The sequence below is a fragment of the Thermobia domestica genome, chromosome 13, assembly GCF_964235325.1.
Source record: "Thermobia domestica chromosome 13, izTheDome1.hap1.1, whole genome shotgun sequence".
In the NCBI taxonomy this organism is placed as follows: Eukaryota; Metazoa; Arthropoda; class Insecta; order Zygentoma; family Lepismatidae; genus Thermobia; species Thermobia domestica.
In genome coordinates, this window is record NC_137466.1 from 200,739,606 (window position 1) to 200,763,213 (window position 23,608).

Sequence of the window (23,608 nt, forward strand, 5' to 3'; positions counted from 1 at the left end):
CTACCAAAAAATCAAATTTCGGAGGTTATTGACCCCTATTTAGCACGTTATATGGTTTATTACCTTTATATGTTTTTGTTCTCTTTTAAATTTGGGAATTATAAAATAACATAATTTGGTAAACGTTTTCTAGGACCCATTGGTGTTCCTCTTATGGCCAAATATTCAAAATTTAAAGGTTATTGACCGGCTTTATTATTACTTTTTTATAAGACACAGGTGTATTTGTGTACCAATCTTAAATTTTGGGAGGGGTACATTTCTTATTGTCATATCAATAATTGGTAATTGGATAGTATTTCATTCATTGGGTAAATCATTATGATCACGTGATCAGTTATTGATCTATGATGGGATTAGGAGTCCAGGACATTGGTACATTTAAACTTTGTGGGATAATTTGAGAATGCGTCATTGGTATTGATTATTACAGCCAAATATAAACGTAAGCAATACGATGTACCACGTGATTGACCTTGATGAGGTAGTGTACAGGGATACATAGCTATCCTTATTGAAACTTATGACTCATAGTCTTACGGGAATACATGCTACAACACTGGCAAAGTTATTGTTGATGCAATTTGATTGGTTGATCACTATCTTTCGTGCAATCTGATTGGCTGATCACTATCTTTCGTGCAATCTGATTGGTTGCTGAGTTTCAAATCTTTGCTGCATTCAGTTTTAAGTTTTATTTAACATTTGAAAAGTTTTTGAATTTTTTTGTTTGCAACTTTGGTTTGACATTTTTCGTTTGATATTTTTAGTTTAAAAATTTTTGTTTCGAAATTTTTGTTTGAAAACTTTGTTTCAAAATTTTGTTTGAAACTTTTCGTTTGAAATTTTTGTTTGAAAAATTTTTGTTTGAAATTTTTGTTTCAAAATTTTGTTTGAAAATTTTTTGTTTGTAAATTTTTGTTTCAATTTTTTTGTTTAAATTTTTTTCGTTTGAAATTTTTCGTTTCCAAAATTTTTTTCTGTTTAAAAATTTTTGTTTGAACAGTTTTGTTTGGAAAATTTTTGTTTGAAAATTTTTTGTTTGAAATTTTTGTTTGACATTTTTAAAAGTTTGTGCACTCATTAGTAAAGAACCGGAACTGTTTAGCTCAAATTATCCTACAAAGTTTAAATGTACCAATGTCCTGGACTCCTAATCCCATCATAGGTCAATAACTGATCACGTGATCATAATGATTTACCCAATGAATGAGATACTATCCAATTACCAATTATTGATATGACAATAAGAAATGTACCCCTCCCAAAATTTAAGATTGGTACACAAATACACCTGTGTCTTATGAAAAAGTAATAAATCCTGTAGTTATTCAATAATAAAGCCGGTCAATAACCTTTAAATTTTGAATATTTGGCCATAAGAGGAACACCAACATCTACAATGGGTCCTAGAAAACGTTTACCAAATTATGTTATTTTATAATTCCCAAATTTAAAAGAGAACAAAAACATATAAAGGTAATAAACCATATAACGTGCTAAATACTTATCAAAGGGTCAATAACCTCCGAAATTTGATTTTTGGTAGTTCTTTACCCATGAAAGGGAACGATGTGGACCATCCAAATTTATAGTGGTACATATTGAAGACCTGTACGAAGATACCAAATGCTTATATTAAACAATTTCTAAAACTGAGTGGATGAGTCAAGATACCCCTCCCAAATTTTTAAAGGGTGCATCAATGTACTCATGTCTTATGATAGGGAATGAACCTATATACATGACCATATGACCATATACGGTAATAAGACCGCATCAAACGGGATAAATTGGGCCAAAAACCAAACACGTGATACACCATATTGCTTATGTTTATATTTTGGCATTTTTTTTACTCATGAAAGGGAACAAGGTGGACCACCCAAATTTATCATGATACATATTGAGGTCATGTACTATGATAGCGAATGCTTAAATTGAAAAATTTCCAAAATTTAAGGGATTGGCTATGGTACCCCTCCCGGGGTGCATCAATGTACCTATGTCTTATGATAGAAAATGGACCCCTATACATGACCATATAATCATATTAGGTAATAGGACCTCATCCAAGGGAATAAATTAGGTCAAAAACGAAACACGTGGTTGTACTAAAATTTGGCAATTTCGTACCCATGAAAGGGAACGAGATGGACCACCCACATTTATAGTAATATATATATATATATATATTAGGGTCTTATACTATTATACCAAATGTTTAAATTGGGCAATTTCCAAAATAAAGAGGTGGGCCAAGGTACCCCTCCCGGTGTGCATCAATATACCCATGTCTTATAATAGGGAATGGACCAATATACATAACCATATAATCATATAAGGTAATAGGACCTCATCCAAGGGGATAAATTGAGCCAAAACAAACACGTGGTACAACGTATTGCTTACGTTTATATTTTGACAATTTTGTACCCCTAAAAGGGAACGAGGTGGACCACCCAAATTTATCATAATAGATGTTAGGGTCCAGTAGTATAATACCAAATATATAAAATGAGCAATTTCTAAAATTTAAGGGGTGGACCAAGGTACCCCTCACAAATTTTTAAAGGAGTGCACAAATGTACCTATGTCTTATGATAGGGAAGAGACCCCTATACATAACCATATAAGGTAATAGAACCTCATCCAAGAGGATAAATTGGGCCAAAAGAACAAACACGTGGTACAACGTATTGCTTACGTTTATATTTTGGCAATTTTGTACCCCTAAAAGGGAACGAGGTGGACCACCCAAATTTATTAGAATACATGTTAGGGTCCTATACTATAATACCCAATGTTTAAATTGGGCAATTTCCAAAATTTAAGGGGTGGGCCAAAGTACCCCTTGCATTAATATACCCATGTCTTATGATAGGTAATGAGCCCCTGTATACGTCCATATAACCATATAGGGTAATAATACCTCATCAAAGGGGATAAATTAGGTCAAAAACCCCCGAAATTTGACTTTTTGGCAATTTTTTACCCATGAAAGGGAACGACATAGACCCCCAATACTGATAGAGGTACATACTGTGGTCCTAGGCTACCACACCAAATTTTTAGATTTGGCAATTTCCAAAATTTAAGGGGGGTGGTCCTATGTACGCCTGCCAAAATTTAGGGGGTGGGCCATGGTACCCCTGCCGAAATTTAGAGGGGGTGGTCCTATGTACCCCTAGGTCATTGACCCCGGGGCAAGGTCATTGACCTTTGACCTATGACGTCATAAAGGTCGGGGTCAAAGTTCAAAGTGTCCTCAAGTCCCCCCATTACTACTGGCATCGTGATATTGAGATGAGATAGGTGTGGACATTGTCCACAAAGTACGCATTTCTTCAGTCATGCCACTTCTGTAGATCAACCTGTCACTGCTCTTTAAGGATCTCATTAATGTCTGCTCGATTACTAGATCTGGACTAAGGCCTGCCCAGAACTGGTTACTGCGGCGAATCACATGGAATCCCTTGGCAAATGCAGTATATACATCAAGATGCGGCTCTGCAGTTGACTCATTTCTTGCACATAGATATATGCAGATTTTAGGTAGTTATAGTGTCCAGCAGCAGCAAATATTGGCAGACAGTCTAACACCGCTTGCAGGCGCATCATCCAGGACCCTGTGCGATCTGCTTTGACGAGTGATCGGGCAACCTGCAACATTTTCTGATAGTTTGCCCAAGCCCAAAGTAAACCTGTTTCTGACCTGTGGCCAAATTCTGTCTTTCTTGTGACCATAATTTTCTTTATTTCGATGAGCCTATCCGACTTTATGTCACTTTCGATTGTAATCTGTTTCAATATCATTGATGAATATAGCGTTTCTGCTTCATTCACTAGTGACAAATTGTGCGCTGTTTTTTTCTAGATCTGAGACAATTAGAAAGTTGAGACATCTGTCTAACAAGAGATGTCCACGTAAAGCCCTCTGTACTGGTTTCCCGGTCATCATACTTTATATTTTACCTACAAAATATCATTTAACAATCTTTACAGGAAATCAGGTATGAAAGAAAGGGTTCATCGTCGTTATTTTCTAGATAAGATCGAACTTTGAAGAATGCTTGCTTTTAATTTTTGTTTTTGGGTCGACCAGATCTACTGCGTTTCGCCTCTTAGAATTTATGGAACTGTAGCAGTATGCAAAGCTCAGAACGAAAATTACTGCTACAAGAGTGATGGTAAACACAGCTAGCGGCGTGCAGATAATGTCCATAATATTCTATTCTTCCTTTCACGATACTCACTCATTCATCTGAACAACTATTACAGCACTCAATAATACTGTTCACAATTACTTCTGTTTTCACATAACTAATACCAGCACTTCCTGGTGTGACTGTAATACCGCAGAAGAGACAATTTATTTGGCTGTTAGAAGGACCTTAAGAGATCCTAGCACTTCTCTTTGGTGGTTTGTCTTTTTTGTTGTTTATTTTTAATGTCTTTTGTGTTGCTGTAGCAGTGTAATCTTATCCAGGGGCGCTTCAAAGGGCGTAAAACTTTAGAAAAGGGAATTTTAGGGGGAATTTTTCCGAATTATCCACAATTTCCCTTTCCACGTGCATCATGGACGCATGGGAATAATACCAATAGGAAAGCTTGCTTCATTCTAAAAACAATAAGTCACGAATGATAATACCCAGATTAATAGTACTGTGTTACAAACTTTTATGTTCTGTCCTATTTATTGTCTACTTATATATTTGGTTAGATATATTCACAGAGTAGGATATTGGTAAATTTTTTATTCTGTCGTAACTACTAAAGATTTCACAATGTAATTTGGCACGTACATAGTCTATATCTCATAGTACTTCTCTAGGAAGGTTTGGGCCATGTATTCTTATCTGGAGCCGCTTCAGAGGGCGCAAAACTTTAGAAAAGAGATTTTTAAGAGGGAAATTTCTCAAATTATTCTCAATTTCCCTTTCCACGTAGGCCATGCACACATTTGGATGGCACCACTTGAGAGCTTGTTTTATTCTGAAGAGAATGATGTACGAACCATAATCCTAGGATAAATAGTGATGATTCAGTAGCTACTTGAATGAAAGCCTAAAATTGTAAAAGAGTTAACAACCATTTTGGACGCCATCTTGAAAATTGAGCCTTTCCCGTGGTCAAATTTTGGTAAACTTTTAATATGTTATTCAGCACATTTGATACTACAAAAAACCGTTGAGAAACCTTTTGTAGGAATTTTTTGAGGGTTAGGTAGGTTTTTTTCATATCTGCAGCCGCCTACTTCGAAGAAAACACATGATTTATTTCATTTTAAATTTTGTTTATTTGTTTATTTATCTTAAAAAAATTCAATTTAATTATCATATATAATTATTTTCTTGTTGAATTACAGATACTTTCTAGTGGAAAATATGATGAAATTTGGAAGTCTTAAATCAAGGTACAGTAGGCCAACGTAAAGGTAAGAAAACAACAGTGTAAAATTCAACTGCCTGTCAAAAGCCGAGTAGTAAGTTCTATTGCTATTATTACAATTACAAATATCAATATCCAGAAATGCCTGAAGTTCTTTTTTTCATTTAAATATACTTATCTCAAGTAAGTAAATAGAAACAAATGAGAAAGAAAAACGGAAGCCTTGAAAGTAAAACTTAGACAAATTCAGTAGCTCAGAAGATGTTGTCTACAATGCACTGAGCAGAGTGGGTTGATAGATCGTAGTAGATCAGAATGGGTCACTGTGGGTCACGTCCCACTGACCCACGACCCACTCACAAATCTTGACCCATTCGACCCATGACCCACTCCATCTTTGCCTCTTGCCCGTAGCAGTGCAGAGGTGGAATAATATCTCCTACCCAGCGCAGCGCGGAGATTGGTAAGGAATTTCATGTCCGTAGCAGCGCAGAGATAAGGATAGAGTCCTTCACGCCCAGACCAGCTTGGAGAGAAAGATAGGATGTGATCAGTTGAGACAGTGTAAGCAGTCTTCTGTCTCTTAACGTCCTCTTTTATAGCCAGTTTTGGAGGCGGGGCCTGTAGAGGGATTGTAGGATTCCTCTTCGTGATGTCTCATGTCCTTCTCGTATTTGTTCGGAGACGGCATCCGTCGGTTGCTTGGTGATCCTTGTGCAGAAATACATGCTATTATTTGTAAGTGTGAGAAGGATATTGCAGTATTCTTCCTTTCAGATAGGTAGCTCATATCTGATATTATATTTCATCATAAAGGTTATATAAGACGCGGGCCTACAGCTGTGTGCAATCCGAATTACATGAGCTCCCTCAGGGAATCGAACACAGGACGTGCTGTTCGGATTTTTCTATTATCTATCAAGATTATAATCTGTCATTTGAATATTACTTGACATTCAGATTATTTTGGTTATCTGTTATTCGAACATTATCCATCAGTCTATGAAATAGTCTTCAATTAGTTTTGATGAAAAACATTACAAGCAAAACCAAACTGACTCCAGGACTCTTTTTAAGAGAGAAACAGGAGCCAACTCAAAAAATTGCAAATGGCAATAAAAATCATTTAATACTACATGCATAAATGTAGTTTATTGCACTTGAAATTGTGATAAAATGAAATGAAATTAAATTAAATGAAATCTTTAACTTTTACGTCTCACGGTTATGCCGGCTAGGTTAAAGAAGACGATGATGATGAGAAATGAATGAAATGGTGCAATGAACAAAGTGGGAGGAAATGGAAGAACTCCGAGAAAACTCACGCACACGGTGTTTGGATCCCATAAAGCTCACTTGGCGCGAACTGAGATAGAACCAAGGAGCCCATGCACTAGAGGTGAACGCTATACCATTGAGCCACCGTGCCCGTGGCCCCTTGAAATTACGATGTCGGGCAATAGTCCATAACGCTAGTGATTCGATAGAACACGACCAGTGATAGAGGTACGTACACGTCTTTATATAAGGTAAGTACACCTTGAAAATCGGTTAACTATAACCCGATCAGCCTTCTGTATAAAACTATAAAGCATGTGAGACAAAAAAGTAATATCTAAACGTAAACTTGAAAATTTAAAGATTCTGGCATCATCACCCTCATGATTACAGATATGAAATTTGTACTTCTTCCTCTCCCCTTATTATTTCCTTCTAGATTAAACGTAACACTTCTCAAATTACATTGCTAGATTTGTTATTCGTGTACACAAACAAACCAACTCTACAGAACAAACAGTAAGTTAGAAGTACAGCGCCCACTTGATTTTAGATACTGTGTGAAACACTGAAACGATTTCCACTGTTTTCGTAGTGGTTATAGAATTTTGAAGCCACTTCATTGTACTTGGAATAGAAGGAAACAGGTGAACAAAACAGGAGAGATGGCTAAAAACTAGAGCTGAACTTCCTCTAGTGGTAATGGCTGTTAAGCTCTTTTGAAAATCTTGCATTTCCGCCTACAGTAATTCGTACAGAAGCCGAAAAGCAAGCTTCAAGCGTATAAAACGGGGCTCAAGGGACCTTAAAAGCAATTATCTGCAAATGAAAGGAGAAGATTTAGCGGAAGAATTCATACACACGCACACACACACATATATACATACAAGAAATGGTGTAATGAGTGAACAAAGATGAAAGGAGTTGTATTTCAATTTCCCAAACCTTTTGTTAGCATCTCAAAACATTATAAAATGCATCTGGAGAAGTATAACACCACGTTGTTAAACAATTTAACAATTCAAAGCTGAAAGCTGAATACTTTACTTTTCCCTGGTTATAAACTAACAAGTTCGAAAGTTTTACCTTATGCAACATTAGGCTTTTAAAAAAAGAAAAGAAAAGAAAGAAAGAGAGAAAGAAAGAAAGAAAAAAGAAAATAAATCAAATAGCGTTGCCCATGAGACGAAATGAGTCACTGACTTCGAGATAAGATATAAGAATAGACAGAGCTCTTTCAAGATATTACTTTTCTGATACCTTTTTGAGGCAAGATATTACTTTTCTGACACATTTACGAAAAGAGATATTACTTTCCTGACACCTTTTCGAGACGAGATATTATTTTCCTAATACTTTTCCGGAACAAGATATTAAATTTCCCTGTCACATTTTCGAGACGATATATTACTTTCCTGATACCTTATCGAGACGAGATATTACTTTCGTCACACATTTTCGAGGCAAGATATTACTTTCGTGACACCTATTCAAGACAAGATATTACTTTCCTGATACCCTTTCGAGACGAGATATTACTTTACTGACATCTTTTCGAGACGAGACAACCTGAGCTCTTGCCTCGTAAACAACCCTAAATCCAAACATGTTCCTTTATACATGTTATCTTCCGAGGACCAACGCATGACTTGAGTACTTAAATTTTAGCAATGGACGTCAGGTGAAATCCGTATACAGTTGGACCTCGATAACTGGAATTTTTTTCACATTTCCTTGAACTTTTCATAACATTCAATGTTAAAATAACCTCTATAAGTCAAATATTTTAAAAATTACAACCTCGATGAGTTCAATTTTCAAAATTTCATAATCATGTTTTAAAATCTCGGTAACTCGAACTTTCGTATCTGCGAATCTCTACAAGTCGAAGTAAACCTCTATAATTTGAATTTCTCTTGAGTGACCTCGATAACTCGAAGCTATTGTTCTATGCTTTTACGTAATTGTCATTGTTGCTAATGTGTACTGTAATTGTGTTTTAGTCATGTCCAGACATGAAAGCCCCCCTCCAAAATAATAGATGTACAATATTTTATTTTTACTTATCATTTTATTAAATTTAAGGACCTTTCACAACTTCGAGTTATAGAGGTTGAATGAATAAAACTTCGAGTTATAGAGGTTGAATGAATAAAACTTCGAGTAATAGAGGTTGAATTAATAAAACTTCGAGCTATAGAGGTTGAATGAATAAAACTTCGAGTTATAGAGGTTGAATTAATAAAACTTCGAGTTATAGAGGTTGAATGAATAAAACTTCGAGTTATAGAGGTTGAATGAATAAAACTTCGAGTTATAGAGGTTGAATGAATAAAACTTCGAGTTATAGAGGTTGAGAGAATAAAACTTCGAGTTATAGAGGTTGAAAGAATAAAACTTCGAGTTATAGAGGTTGAATGAATAACACTTCGAGTTATAGAGGTTATATAGTCACTTTTAATGAGAAACCTTGGTATCCCGAAGTTTTGTTGTGGCCACCTTGATTACTCAAAAATTTCGATAACTCGAATTTTTATCTATTTTCTTCAGCTTTGAGTTATCGAAATCCCACTGTATATATCAAATTATTTATCTTGTTTGTCTGTTGTCAAGAAATTATACAACACGAAATAAAATAGTGAACAAATGTTTCCATAAAGTATCAAGTGTACAGGGTGGCCCAGGAGTCCTCGTATCCCTAGATTAAAGTATCACAGAGAACAATAACAGCATGATTTTCGTTGTAGTATTGGCAACACTTCTTTCATGGTCATAGACAACACCATCTGGTGTACTTGCTGCAGCAGTGCTCATTCGTAACCTAAGTCTGTCGCGATGCAGTGGACAGTTCAATAAAGTATGTCTGGCATTAGTCAAATGAAGTTCGGAAGGGCAGCATCGACTTAATAGACTACGGCAGTGGTTCTCAACCTAATTTCTATCACGTCCCCCATTTTATCACATCCTTTTGCCAGCGACCCCCTTATAATTTCTGGTTTGTAATAAGCTTGTGTGGGGTTTTTAATATACCTATTGCAGAGATCTCAAGATATGTATATATTTCTATAATAGTAGAATCCATTTCTTGAATGTAGTGGATACAGTAACTTCCCTAAAAGCGAATGGGTTTAAATCGACAAGTCTTTGCAACTGGTTCTCTATAACGAAGACGTAGACAAGTTCTGGCTGAAGAGGAGAGAAGAATATTCTGGTCTGGTATCTGTTGCTTTAAAAGTAATAATTCCATTTGCTACCTCGTACCTGTGCGAAAGTGGTTTTTCTTCCATGGTTACCATTAAAACAAAGGCAAGAAATCGCTTATCAGTTGAAAATGACTTGATAATGTGCGTCACGAAGATTGAACCGGACATTGCCACACTAATGAAATTACATCATGCTTAGGTATTTCATTAGCTTTGAATTTTAATTGTATTTCAATATGCAGGTTTTGTTGCATTTGCATTTTTCTGGTATTTCAATTTGCAGTTCTCATTAGTTTCATATCGTACTTCTTTCATTTAAATTGATTTCATTTAAATTTAACTTTGTTTCTGTTGAAAATGTTTAGTAGACCTATTTTTGTTGTTCTTAACAGTATGTTTAATAATAATAATAATAATAATAATAATAATAATAATAATAATAATAATAATAATAATAATAATAATAATAATAAATATGCCTATCTTCGCGACCCCCCAGGTTGAGAAATCCTGCGCTACGGAATACATAATTGTGTGTTTATTTATTTTTAACGAAGTACTATGATTCTTTCTTCTAGTTTAGCATTGCAAAAAAAATATCGTACTGTTTGTTGAGAAACGAGCATTGGTTTGAAACAAGAGGCACAAAAAATGAAGATCGCTTATTTGTATTCTGAAGAAACGTTGCGATAGATTTTTCTTCTCTATGTATAGAGAGGCGGCTACAATTTGCCATTGTCATGTTCTTCATTAGCAAATACTTCGGGAGATGCTTTTTTTTTTGTTGTTGTTCCCATGAAAGCCCCTGGTTAAATGAGTCTTTTCTTTTCGTTAGAAACGTAGATCAATTTTTCCCCCTTCTGCTTCAAGCGAACACATATTACAACGTGTCTTAGCACTTTCAATACTCTTGCGTTGGTCTTATAAAAAAAATACAGGAGAGATACTTTTTTGCTTGTTTTATATTCTTCCCCCTTCTGTTCATTAGCAGTTTTTTTTAAATTTATCTCTTAATTTCTGTGAAATTGAGCACTTACGAATGACGTTATTATCTCAAATTACTGCTAGATCGTATCCATTCACAAATTATCTTGAGATGCATACAAGTTCATTACTGTAACAACGTATTAGTCTTCTGGGGGCAAAAAAGAAAAATGGAAGAAAAAACAAGTTTTTTCTGATTAACTGAGAATGTTTGTACAGTAATATCACTGTAATATATATATATATATATATATATATATATATATATATATATATATATATATATATATATATATATATATATATATATATATATATAGATATAGATATATAGATAGATAGATAGATATATATATAGATATATAGATATATATATATATATATATATATATATATATATATATATATATATATATATATATATATATATATATATATATATATATATATATAGATAGATAGAAATACAGAGTGGCACAAAAGTAGGTATACAGTCCTGTACTGATCAACTCATTGCTTTTTATATAATTTCTTATTGTTATCTATCTATCTATCTTAGTTTCTTTATTATTTGTTCTTAAAGCCTTTTTACTTATATCTCAAGCTCAGCACAGCCGTGGCAAATAAACCCATAAGCTAGAATGTTATAATTGATCAATGCAGGGGTGTATACCTACTTTTGGGCCACCCTGTATGTAGACGCGGATCCAAGGGGAGGGCTATAGGAGTTATAGCCGCCCCTTGACGCTCAGGTATACACCACTGGATAAAATGGGCTTCAATCATACTTTCTTTACCCTGGATGAAGCGGAAAACTATGGTTTAGCCCGTCCCTTGATCATATCCTGGATCCGCGGCTGTATATATATATATATACAATGGTGGATCCAGGATATGATCAAGGGAGGGGCTAAACCATAATTTGCCGTTTTATCCAGTGTAAAGCAGAATTGAAGCCCATTTTTATCCAGTGTAATCCTGAGCGTCAAGGGGGGCTATAGCCCCTTAGCCCCCCTTGGATCCGTCCTTGTATATATATATATATATATATATATATATATATATATATATATATATATCGATTGATCATTTTCAAATATGAAGTATCAAAATTAATATATTGCTCACCAATATTTATATAAATATTCGACATTTTTCATCTATTCATATTTTGATGTTTTACTATTCTACATCTTTCGACTTTTAAATCTTTCGAAGTTTCAATATTTATTTTTACAATTCAATATGTGGCTCGTTTGAAATGTTATTATCTATACCCTAGTAGCAGAGACAACTTGTAAACCGCTTGATATAAGCTTGCATCCAGCTTGATTGGAAAGCGTAGTGCAAGCATGCCGCAAGCTGGATTCCCGTACCGAAGTTACACAGGGGCAACCTTGCACTCAGTGTTCCATTCAAGCTTGACGCAAGCATTTTACGCTGGTGACAAGTCAATAAGCAATGAATGACCAGTGATGCTATGACACTCTGCGAAGGATCCAAAGTATTGCTTGCAAGTACAACAAAAGGCATATTTCATGAAAGCACGCGTTGAGAGGGCAAGTGTAGAAAGTCGAAATCCAAGCACGCACTAACTAGCCGAAAGCTTTCTTGATACTTTGTATGGACGTTTGGAATCGAAATCCGGACGTCGTACTGCTCGAGAATGCATCATCTATCAAGATTTTTTTTTTTAAAAATCATCATTGGCCTTTATATACTGTTTCCAGATATCTCGGAGATTTACATAATTTATTCCACCAAAATTTTTCAGAACTCCAAATGTTCCGACTTCTTTCCAAAATATCAAGTGATTTGTGCGATATTAAAAAAAAAAATCGCTAGTTAGTTGGAAGGAAATTATGTTTTTTCAACTTCTAAAAATCACTTCATACAGTAGACTCCCGAATATCCGGCTCGTGACTATCCGGCCTCATTTATCGTAATTAAATGAGGAAGGCAAGGCGTTGCATTGGCAACATTGCACAGGTTGGAAGCTGGCGTCTGCTACGATCCTCCTACGTGTCGTGTGCAAAATACGTGTTGTGACAGGAAAAGGGCAACGTTCTGCTCCTTGTTCATCAGTGTTGCCACACTTGGTACAATTGTACCAAATTCAGCCCATTTTGTCATCCATCAGCCCGTTGGTACCACGCTGGCATTTTCAGCCCCTTTTGTGAAAAAAGTTGGTACAATTCTATCCAATTCAGCACCATTTAACAAATACTTCGAATTATAATACTTAAAATTATTAATAATGTGTAGTGGTGTCTTTCAAGGAAGGTTTTAGAACCCTGGACCGGTTTTACATTTTTTATAAATGTCAGTTTCCTTACTTTGTATTCTTCTTACAGTCTATTATCCTCCTTCGGTCGTGGGATAAGCGAAAATAAGGCGCAATAAGTTATATTTGTAAAATGGCCTCTGAGCTGCATCTGGTGATTGTTAAATAAATAAATATTTTAGTATTTTATTATAACGTACTGTTTACGTACGTACTCGGATATGATTGATTTGTTCCTCGCAGGCGCGTTTGGTTTTCTTACAATACATACCGAAGATGATAACTGTTTTCCCTTTTAATTTGTGGCCTCTGTTATACTTCCTACATGCGAGAAAAGTTTCATCTACTTTCACGGTTGTTCGCGGAAATCCTATTTAGATGTTTTAAAAAAGTAATTTTTAAAAAGAGCACTTTCTTGATATGGACTCTTGAAAGAGGGGGAAGGGAAGTATTCTAGAATTTTACCTCTTTTAGTTTCGTGTTATAGAGCCATGTCTTACACTGGTATAAAATAATGAATTCAGCCCTTTTTGTTTCAATTTGGTACTATTTTTCAGCCCACTCCAGAGCTAGGACTCTGGCAACACTATTGTTCATGTTTCGTCAGTGTGTAACGGACCTCAATACAGTAGCTTGCCGCTGTTCCTGATTATAACTGTACAGTACGTACAATACTGTATTCGTAAATCTTTCTTGAGACATGTTTAATGTTAATTTTTTTTTTATTTTTTAGGTGTACTACAGTGAACTCCAGCCCATCCGGCTTTTTTGTTGTCTGGCCTGCTCTTCCGCCACATTAAGTCGGCTACTCTGAGTCTACTGTATTTATAAACTATAAATAAGTCATATTATTATCCTTTTCTATTACGAGAAAGTTACTTGTTTTCTGTGCAAAGTCTTTTAGAATTTAATTTTATTTAAAATTTCTAGTTTCAAATTCGATGGACAAAGTTACCAAAGTGTTCTAACGTTCTTGTTGAATTAATGATCTCAAGTAAGTTTTGATCAGTTTCAATTAATAATAATAATAATAAAAACTTCCTCAAGATTTCACAGTCACTGGGATTGTCAAGAAAATTGTATATAACAACGAGTTCTTGTGCATACTTGACAAGCAAGAGTAAGTTAAACCAGTGGTTCTCAACCTATTTTGACTAACTACACACTTTACTGAAGTCCAGGACACGGTGACACACCTTGTTTGATATTTTTATTATAAATAATAATAATAATAATAATAATAATAATAATAATAATAATAATAATAATAATAATAATAATAATAATAATAATAAAATAAAAATAAAAAATAAATAAAAATAAAAATATTCGGGACATGTATAAGGGGATCAGCGAATTTAAGAAAGGCTATCAACCTCGTGCTTATATATTAAAGAAATCTGACGGAACAGTTCTCACCGATACGGATAGCCTCTTAAATAGATGGAAAGATTTCTTTGACGATTTGCTGAACACGCAGCCAAAAACTAATGTGCGTGGAGAAAAGGAGATACACACCGCAGAACGTATATTCCAGAACCCAATCGAATAGAAGTGGAAGCCGCTATAAAGAAATTGAAGAAACACAAATCTCCGGGTGTAGATGAAATTCCGGCTGAGTTAATTTTAGCTGGAGGCGAAAAATTGTGGAACAAGTTACACAAACTCATTCTCCTTATCTGGAACAAGGAAGAATTGCCACAAGAGTGGAAAGAATCAATCATTGTTCCAATTCACAAGAAAGGCGACAAAACTGACTGTAATAATTATCGAGGCATTTCTCTTCTGTCAACATCCTATAAAATCCTTTCAAATATTCTGTTAGCAAGATTGACCACATACGCAGATGAAATTATTGGAGATTATCAGTGCGGATTTAGACGAAATCGATCAACTATCGACCAAATATTTACCATTCTCCAAATACTCGAAAAGAAGTGGGAAAACAATACCCCGGTACATCAACTATTTATTGATTTTAGAAAGGCGTACGACTCGGTTAGGAGAGAAACATTATACAACGTTCTTACAGAACTTGGAATACCGAGAAAGCTAATTAGATTAATTAAGATATGTTTAAGTGAATCCCAAAGTAAAGTCCGGGTAGGAAAATTTTTGTCCACGAGCTTCCACGTCGAAAATGGCCTGAAACAAGGAGATGCATTGTCGCCATTATTATTTAACTTTGTGCTGGAAAATCAGAGATAGCAACCAGGGCCTAGAGTTGAACGGCATTCACCAGGTTATGGCATATGCTGATGATGTAAATTTAATAGGGGATGATAGGAGAACAGTAAAAATAAATGCTGACATCTTATTAAACGCTTGCAGGGACATGGGTTTAGAAGTAAATGCAGAGAAAACTAAATACATGGAAGTGCGTCGGGACCGTAATACGGCAAATTGTGGAGGCGTTAAAATATTAAATAATGCTTTTGATAAAGTGGATACTTTCAAATATTTAGGATCAATATTAACAGACGAAAATCATATTCACGAAGAAATTAAATGTCGACTAAAAGCAGGGAATTCGTGTTACTATTCGGTTCAAAATCTCTTGTCGTCGCGAATTCTGTCGAGGAATTTGAAGCTTAAAATATATAAAACGATAATCATGCCTGTTGTTCTGTATGGTTGTGAAACATGGTCGCTTACTCTGAGGGAAGAACATAGACTGAAAGTATTTGAGAACAGGATCCTGAGAAGAATATTCGGACCCAAGAGTAACGAGAATGGGGAATGGCGGAAGCTTCATAACGAGGAACTACATAGTTTATACGGTTTACCCAACATTGTTAGGGTCGTCAAGTCTAGGAGGCTTAGGTGGGCAGGTCATGTAGCTAGAATGGAAGAAAGTAGAAACGCTTTCAAAGTCTTGACTGGTAGACCCATAGGAAAACGACCATTAGGAAGACCTAGGCGCAGATGGGAGGACAATATTAAGATGGATCTCGCAGAGATAGGAATACAAAGTAGAAACTGGATGCAATTAGCTAAGGATAGAAGTCAGTGGAGAGCTTTTGTGAACGCGGCACTGAACCTCTGGGTTCCATAGGCCATAGAGTTAGTTAGTTAGTTAGTTAATAATAATAATAATAATAATAATAATAATAATAATAATAATAATAATAATAATAATAATAATAATAATAATAATAATAATAATATCTATTACAATAGTGAAACCAATTAGTTTTTTTAAGACTCTATACAGCATTGAGCATTATTGCTACCGCTGGAGGTATTGACTGGGGTGTCCTCCCACTTGCGACAGTCCTATTAGCGACAGGAACTGTTAACTGTCCTATGAGCGACCGATTCGATCTGTTAACTGCGCTATGAGTCACCGATTCGTTCATACTAAGATAATGGAAGAAGATAAGGTTCTCTCTTCTTTAACTTGTTTTATGCTAATGTGATTTAACTAACAAAATTAACCTAACAAAATGTACTATGAGAAATTTCGCTCTACCTGAATTTAATACGTGAAACTGCTCTCATTACATTAACAATCTTTTATACGTTTTTCCTAATATTTTGAATTAATTTCTATGAATAAACTGACTATATCAAGGAGAAAACTAACTAAATATTTAGAGTAGTTCCACCTTTGTATATTGATTCTAATATAATTAAAAATTTCATGTTAAAATGATGCGGAGAATAAGTTTAGATTGAATATGTTTATGGCATAAGAAAGAAATCAGAAAGAGGTAGGGGCGCCCGAAGAAAATTTTCTAGGGAGGGGTATCTTCATGGTTGCTCTATCACGTCTGGTATATCTGGTATTTAATATACGTGGTTTGCTATATTATGTATACATTTTCGTGAGCCAGGGCAGCGATCCCTGCCTTCCCATCGGGCGCCCATGGAAAGAGGATGTTTACCACTTGAGGATATCAAAGAAATCTGAAAACACGGTGTATTCGAAGAAATTATTACACAAGTTACAAATCTCTCGCAGGACTTAATAGTTCGTGTAGTTACAAGGGATTATTTCAGATTGCTACACGACAAGCTTTTATGTATAAGTCAAAACAAGGGAGGAAAACAAATTAAGCAATTAGTTTACGTTTTATTAGCTTACAATAGGGAAGAAGGTAGTTTAAAGAGTTTGTTTACCTTTTGGATTGTTTAGAGTGAACTGCATTGTAATTTGTGGGATTGGTTGAGAATAGTCAATTAGATGTAAGGGATCTCAAAAGCTGTCTTCTATCATTGAATTTTTTTTTTCATTTTATTCACAGTGTCTTAGAAAGTCTAAAAAGTAGATAGTTGGCGAAACAGTTACACGTTTAAGTTTTTCAAAATAAAATATATTACTGTGCTCAGTGAGTAATTAGATTTGAATCAAATTAAGTACAGAAAGCAGAGCTTTTGAAGAAAGAGGATATTACAACTGGTTTTTCAATACTTACATAGGAATACACTTTTCATGAAAATATCCCTGTTGTCTCGTTATTTGATATATTTTATGTCAAATCTAACTCAAAATTAAAATAAGTTTTATTTGCACTCATAGTAGAGCAAAAATATATTTGAGGAACAGTCTCACTGGCACGTACATATTTCATACCATAGTTGTTCGGGCGCTAATAACGCCAGAGGCAAACATATCTTACGAGATGGAATCATATCATCTTCCATCATCTCAATATAAATGAATCGGTCGCTCATAGGACAGATAACAGTTCCTGTCGCTAATAGGACTGTCGCTTCTGGGACTAATTCTTGACTGGTACTGTCTGTCTCGATTTTAACTAATTATTACTAAATTCTTCACGATATTTAAATTCTAAAATTTCGTGGCACACCTTCGGGAGCTGCGTGACACACCAGTGTCATGACACATCGGTTGACAACATGGGCGCCCGAAGGGAAGGACAGGATGGGGCCCAGGCTCCCTGGTTCACGAAAATGTATACGTAATATAGCAAACCATGTATATTAAATACTAGAAATCCCAGACGTAATATAGCAACCATGGAGATGTCCCCCTAGAAAATTTTCTTCGGGCGCCCCTGCTTGACAACCACTAGGTTAAATTCTAGCGGGGGGTCCGATTGTATGTACTTGTCCCAATTGGTTTAAAATCGAGCCTCGTCTTAATGTAAAATAATAACAAAGATGGGCAGGATACTTTTCTTGTATGTGAAGTTCTAGTCGACAGGGGGGCGCGGTGGCTCAGTGGTAGAGCGTTCACCTCTGGTGCTTGGGGTCCCGGGTTCGATCCCAGCCCCCGCCAAGTGAACTTTGTGGTGGACAAACACCGTGCTCGTGGGTTTTCTCGGGGTACTCCCGTTTCCTCCCACTTTCTTCATTCCACCATTTCACTCATCTCTCATTATCACCGTCTCCTTTAGCCTAACCGGCATAACCGTGGGACGTAAAACTTACAGATTTCATTTCATTTTTTTCTAGTCGACAAACGTGGGAAAAAGAAAAAAATCTAAACTTGTGCTCACCAGGGCTCGAACCTGGGACCTTCCGCGTGTTAGGCGGATGTGATAACCACTACACCATGAGCACTTATCTGTTTCTAGTCTTTAAAATGAAGTGTTTTACGTACTGATTTCTTTCCTTTCAATCTGGTTTGGAATTTCCCCTGAAGCAGTGGGAGTGGTCGGTTTGGAAAGTTACGAGCGTGCAGTAAACTATGACCTTACACTACGCACAAGAACAACAGATACGCAATCGCCTTTGATTAGTAAGAGTTCAACTTGGATCTTCAGGAATAATCACAAGATAAAAGCTAATATAATATTTTATGTGTAAAAACAATGTTACAAAAAAAAAATCTTATGTAACTTCTTAATCATTAACGTAACGTAACTGCTTTATCTGTGATACCTTACTTCAGCTGTATTCATTGTGCCTGATGAAGCCAAGTGGTATAGATACTTGGCCAAATGTATAGTTTTACGTCACATGCATGTGCTTGTAGGATAAAAGAGACAGATGATTAATGAACTTGAATAATTGTTAAATAATTGGAGGAATGAGAATGTCGGAGGAAACGAGACAATAAGGAGAAAACCCACGTAAACGACGATGTATACCACAAACTCGCATGGCTGGAAATCGAAACAAGGACTTCTTGCACTAGAGCTAAGCGCTTTACTACTGATGCATCATTCCCCGATTATTATTATTATTATTATTATTATTATTATTATTATTATTATTATTATTATTATTATTATTCAGTGCCACGAACAGCTTGTTAGCAAAAATACAGCACAATGTGTAGTATCCGAGCACTACATTACGACATAAAAATAATAAGTGAGAAGTAACAAACCAAGATGTTTTAAAAACGAGTAGGAGAGAAGAGGACACTTTTAGACACCATCCTTCGAAGGAAGACCAATTGGATTGGACATATCTTGCGAAAAATTTATCTTCTTTAAACCGCCATAGAAAGAAAAACGGAAGGAAAGTAAGGAGTAAGAAGTAGAAGAACATAACTGATGGATGATTTGATAAATAGAAGAAAATATTACGAGTTAAAAGAAGAGGCTGAAAATCGAGAAACGTGGAAGAAACATTTCCAGACTCAAACCTACTTTAAAAAAAGAAAAAAAAGAAAAAACACCAAAATTAGTTCCAGGACCTGCCTAAAGACAGAAAATAATAATAATAATAATAATAATAATAATAATAATAAGAAGAAGAAGAAGAAGAAGAAGAAGAAGAAGAAGAAGAAGAAGAAGAAAACGGTAAAAAGAGGAAAACTAATATAAAACATAATTTAAATAAGAGTTAATTAAGCAGAAATAATTGCTTACTGTAAAAAATGGTCAAGCTCTCTATTTCTCTATGACATGCAAAGGAAAGCTAAGAACAACAGTCTTAAAATTACATTTTAGCCTAATATTTGTCAAGTTATTGTTTAAAAAAATCAATCAGATCTCATAAATATTTCTGCTTAATACAGGAAGTTCAAATATATATATATATATATATATATATATATATATATATATATATATATATATATATATATATATATATATATATATATATATATATAGATATAGATATAGATATAGATATAGATAGATAGATAGATAGAGAATCTCATAATGAAATTTGCCTATTTTAACAGGGAAAAGAGCTTGCTTGACCAGTATTAGTATCTACAAACTTCACACATCGAATCCCAATAAGCGCATTACATTTTCAGCAAGCAGGTTCCATCAAAACACTTCTTTACCACCGATCAAATTTTCAATTCTATCTACTTGTAAGTTGACACTTGTGTCAAGAGTAGTTCGATTCTGTTATACGTATGTATGTAGTATGAATATGTCTCATATATATATATATATATATATATATATATATATATATATATGTATGTATATTCACTTACGTGAGATATTGACGATATCCATGCCTTTATTGAAAGAAAATTTTTGAAGTATCTCAACGTAGGAGGACATCCGTATGACGTCATGCAAATAACCTATTCAATCTTCCTTTAGGTTTAATGCACTGTTTTCACATGCTTCGGTAATCATTCTCTATAGCCATACATACAGCGTGAATGGGTCAGCTTTCATGGTCTAATGATTTCTCTTTTCTGTGGATCTCTTTTTCCTAAACATTCTTTCGTCAAAAGAGTACAAGAAGGAACTACGATAAAGAGAGCTGCCAAGTTAGGGCTGCAATGATATTGCGCACACTTTTCCAGTTTTATCAGTTTTATCTGATAAGCTGTTGATAAGCTGTCATAATGTACAGGATTGCGCACAAAAAAAATAAGCAATGTTGTCAGATGGAAAACAGTTTTTTTCTGTTACGTTTGTATATGTGTGATTTCATTGACAAGTGAAAGGTGTTTACTAAAACAGGCCCCAGATGGCAAATGTTCAGAGAATCCTATGTTCAAATATTCAAATGGATTTTATTTGCCTCTATGTTATGTGTTTTTTGCCGGGGAAGGATAAGCAAACTTGGATATAATAAGTTAATGATGAATAACAATTTCCCAAAACAAATGTGGGAAATAATATGAAGTTTAGAACCTGGAATAAATTTGAAATCGATCTATGTACACTTTGAAACTGAAGCTCAGGATGATATCAGGGAGGTATTACCAGAATGTAACATCATTGGATGTCGTTGACATTTGGGTCAATCTTGGTGGAGAAAGATCCAGCAGGGCAACAAACATTTAGACCCTATATCCAACCTACTTGAATCCTCAGTCTGAGTTAGGTAGGTAACGCGTATGTGATTTTGCTTCATAAACTTTTGCTTGTTAGCCAATGAATCAAAACAGTGAAATTGATCAACTTCCAGTAAACAAAGTAGATTCCTTTCAAATGTCATTCCTTTTAGTACCAGATAATAATAGATGGCACCTAATAACAAATCGTCAATATCAGCTATAATTATCACCAGACTTGTTATGTTTTAAATAACGTTAGAAGTCATAATATACCGAAACAGTAATATAATTGAGAGTTTTAATTGTATTTTTACAGGAATGTGGTTAAAGTTTTTTTTTCTTCATATTTACATCCAACGGAAATATCCGATGCATTTGTAGATTTGATATTAGTTGCACTCGGACAATGAAGGTCTTCCTTCTCTGACTACGTACTCGAAATTTACATTGAAGAAGCTAGCTGGTAGTTACATAATTCTGTTTCTAATTATAAGATCAAATGCAAAAGGAGATACCAATACTCAGAGAAAGGAAGCTTTGAAGAGACATAACGTTATATTGAAGGGTAATGAGATGTTTAAATGTGTTACATACAGAGTATAAGACAAAGAGGGTTAAATTTCTAAAAATTTTAGACTTAAAATTTCAACCAAGAAAATGTTACCATGTGGATTGTAAATATAAAAACTCGGTTTTGAAGTTACCTTGACTTGTTGTATTTGCTGATCAAATTATATTCCTCAACATAATTTGTATTTTATTTCTAATTTCTGTTTCTATCCTAGTCTGAAGGGAAACCTCGTTTGTTGCGCACATATTTTAAAGTTACCATTGTGGCAACGTTCGACAAAAATCCGTGTTCAAGAAGGCCAACAGAGATTTGTGCGCAATTTGGGATCTAGAGTGTGCGCAATCCAGTTGCTCCTCAAATTAGATAACGATTCACAGAGCACATAAGTTCGATGCCCAGGAACAGCTTCTTCTGAACTGAATATTCATCCATAATCTATGTTAGGCACTATAGCAACAGTTTTCTTTTTCTGTTACGCATTTAAATAGAGAATGTCTAAATAGATAACGAAGTAATAAGAAATTAAAACCAATAAGAATAACAATTAACCACATTATGAAATGAAGTAATTTTCCGTTCAAGTGGCTAGCAACTTTCGTGACCGGGGTCCTAGGTTCTAATCTCGATGGATTCTACCTTAAATTAAAAGACCACGTCTCATATAGCTTCGATGTTGAAAAGCACGCTAAACTCCCAACTAACCAACTATCCAATTTTGATTAGGATTTTCACATTTTGAGATAAATTTTAGACTTTCAGTCAAACATTCCTGCTACTGCTTTTTCCTTACTATTTATCGTATGATCATGATTCATGCTTTTTTTTTATTTTTTAAAGAATAGAGCAACCTTTTCAACGGTATCGCTCACATGTCCGTATCATACACCTGAACCGGGAAATTCGGGAAAAACGGATTTTTTTTTGGTAAAAAAATCTCTCCCTCGAACATTTTGCCCCTCTGGTCCGGGCGTGAGTTCACGTAGGGAACTCAAAAGATTGAGAAATACTCAATGGTGCACACAATCCGTATACAAAATTTCAATCGGATATCTCGAAAACTAAGGGCGTGAAAATTTTTGAAATTTGACTAAAGAAAAAAAATGTCTCACCACTTCGTCCCCACTTAGCTCCGTTGAGTAGACCATCCCGTTCTAAAACGCATCTGGGGTGTTCTTTGGTCCATCCTTGACTTGACCAGCGAAATTAAAATACTGCTAATTTTACCATAATTATGTGATATCTTCAAATAAATAAAAGATAATCGAAATGTGAAACAAGAGCGCCCTAGACACGATTATTTTACATGAGATACAGTTATTACGACTCAGTTATCTTCTTTCGAGTCCCAGCTATTTTGAGAACGACGTTTATTTTCGCGTTTCAAAATGGCTGCAAACGGAAAGCTACTAGGTGACTCGTGATAACGGTACCTCATGCATAATAATATTGTCTAGGGCGCTCTTGTTTCACATTTTGATAATCTTTTATTTATTTGAAGATATCACATAATTACTGTAAACTTAGCGGTATTTTAATTTCGCTGTGATAAGGCCTCTTAAATGCCTGTTATAGAACCTAAATAAGCTTTTTAAAAACAACGGTAAGTTTTGTAACCATAAATTCTAAAATGGTTTAAGATGCCGAAGGTTTATCGCCGCTGGAATGAAAACTCATCCGTCTGATAGATATTGTCGTTAATCATATAGGCTTATCTTGCTATA

At 34.9% G+C, this 23,608-nt stretch overlaps 1 protein-coding gene and 1 non-coding gene across 2 annotated transcripts in view; both read right to left on the reverse strand.

Moving 5' to 3' along the window:
• Nucleotides 1-23,608, reverse strand: part of LOC145668951 (calcitonin gene-related peptide type 1 receptor-like) — a 201,309-nt gene that overhangs the window by 169,746 nt on the left and 7,955 nt on the right. The gene's annotated exons all lie outside the window — the stretch shown is intronic.
• On the reverse strand, nucleotides 18,597-18,669 carry TRNAV-AAC (transfer RNA valine (anticodon AAC)). The gene has a single exon. It is a non-coding gene; the product is annotated as a tRNA-Val (tRNA).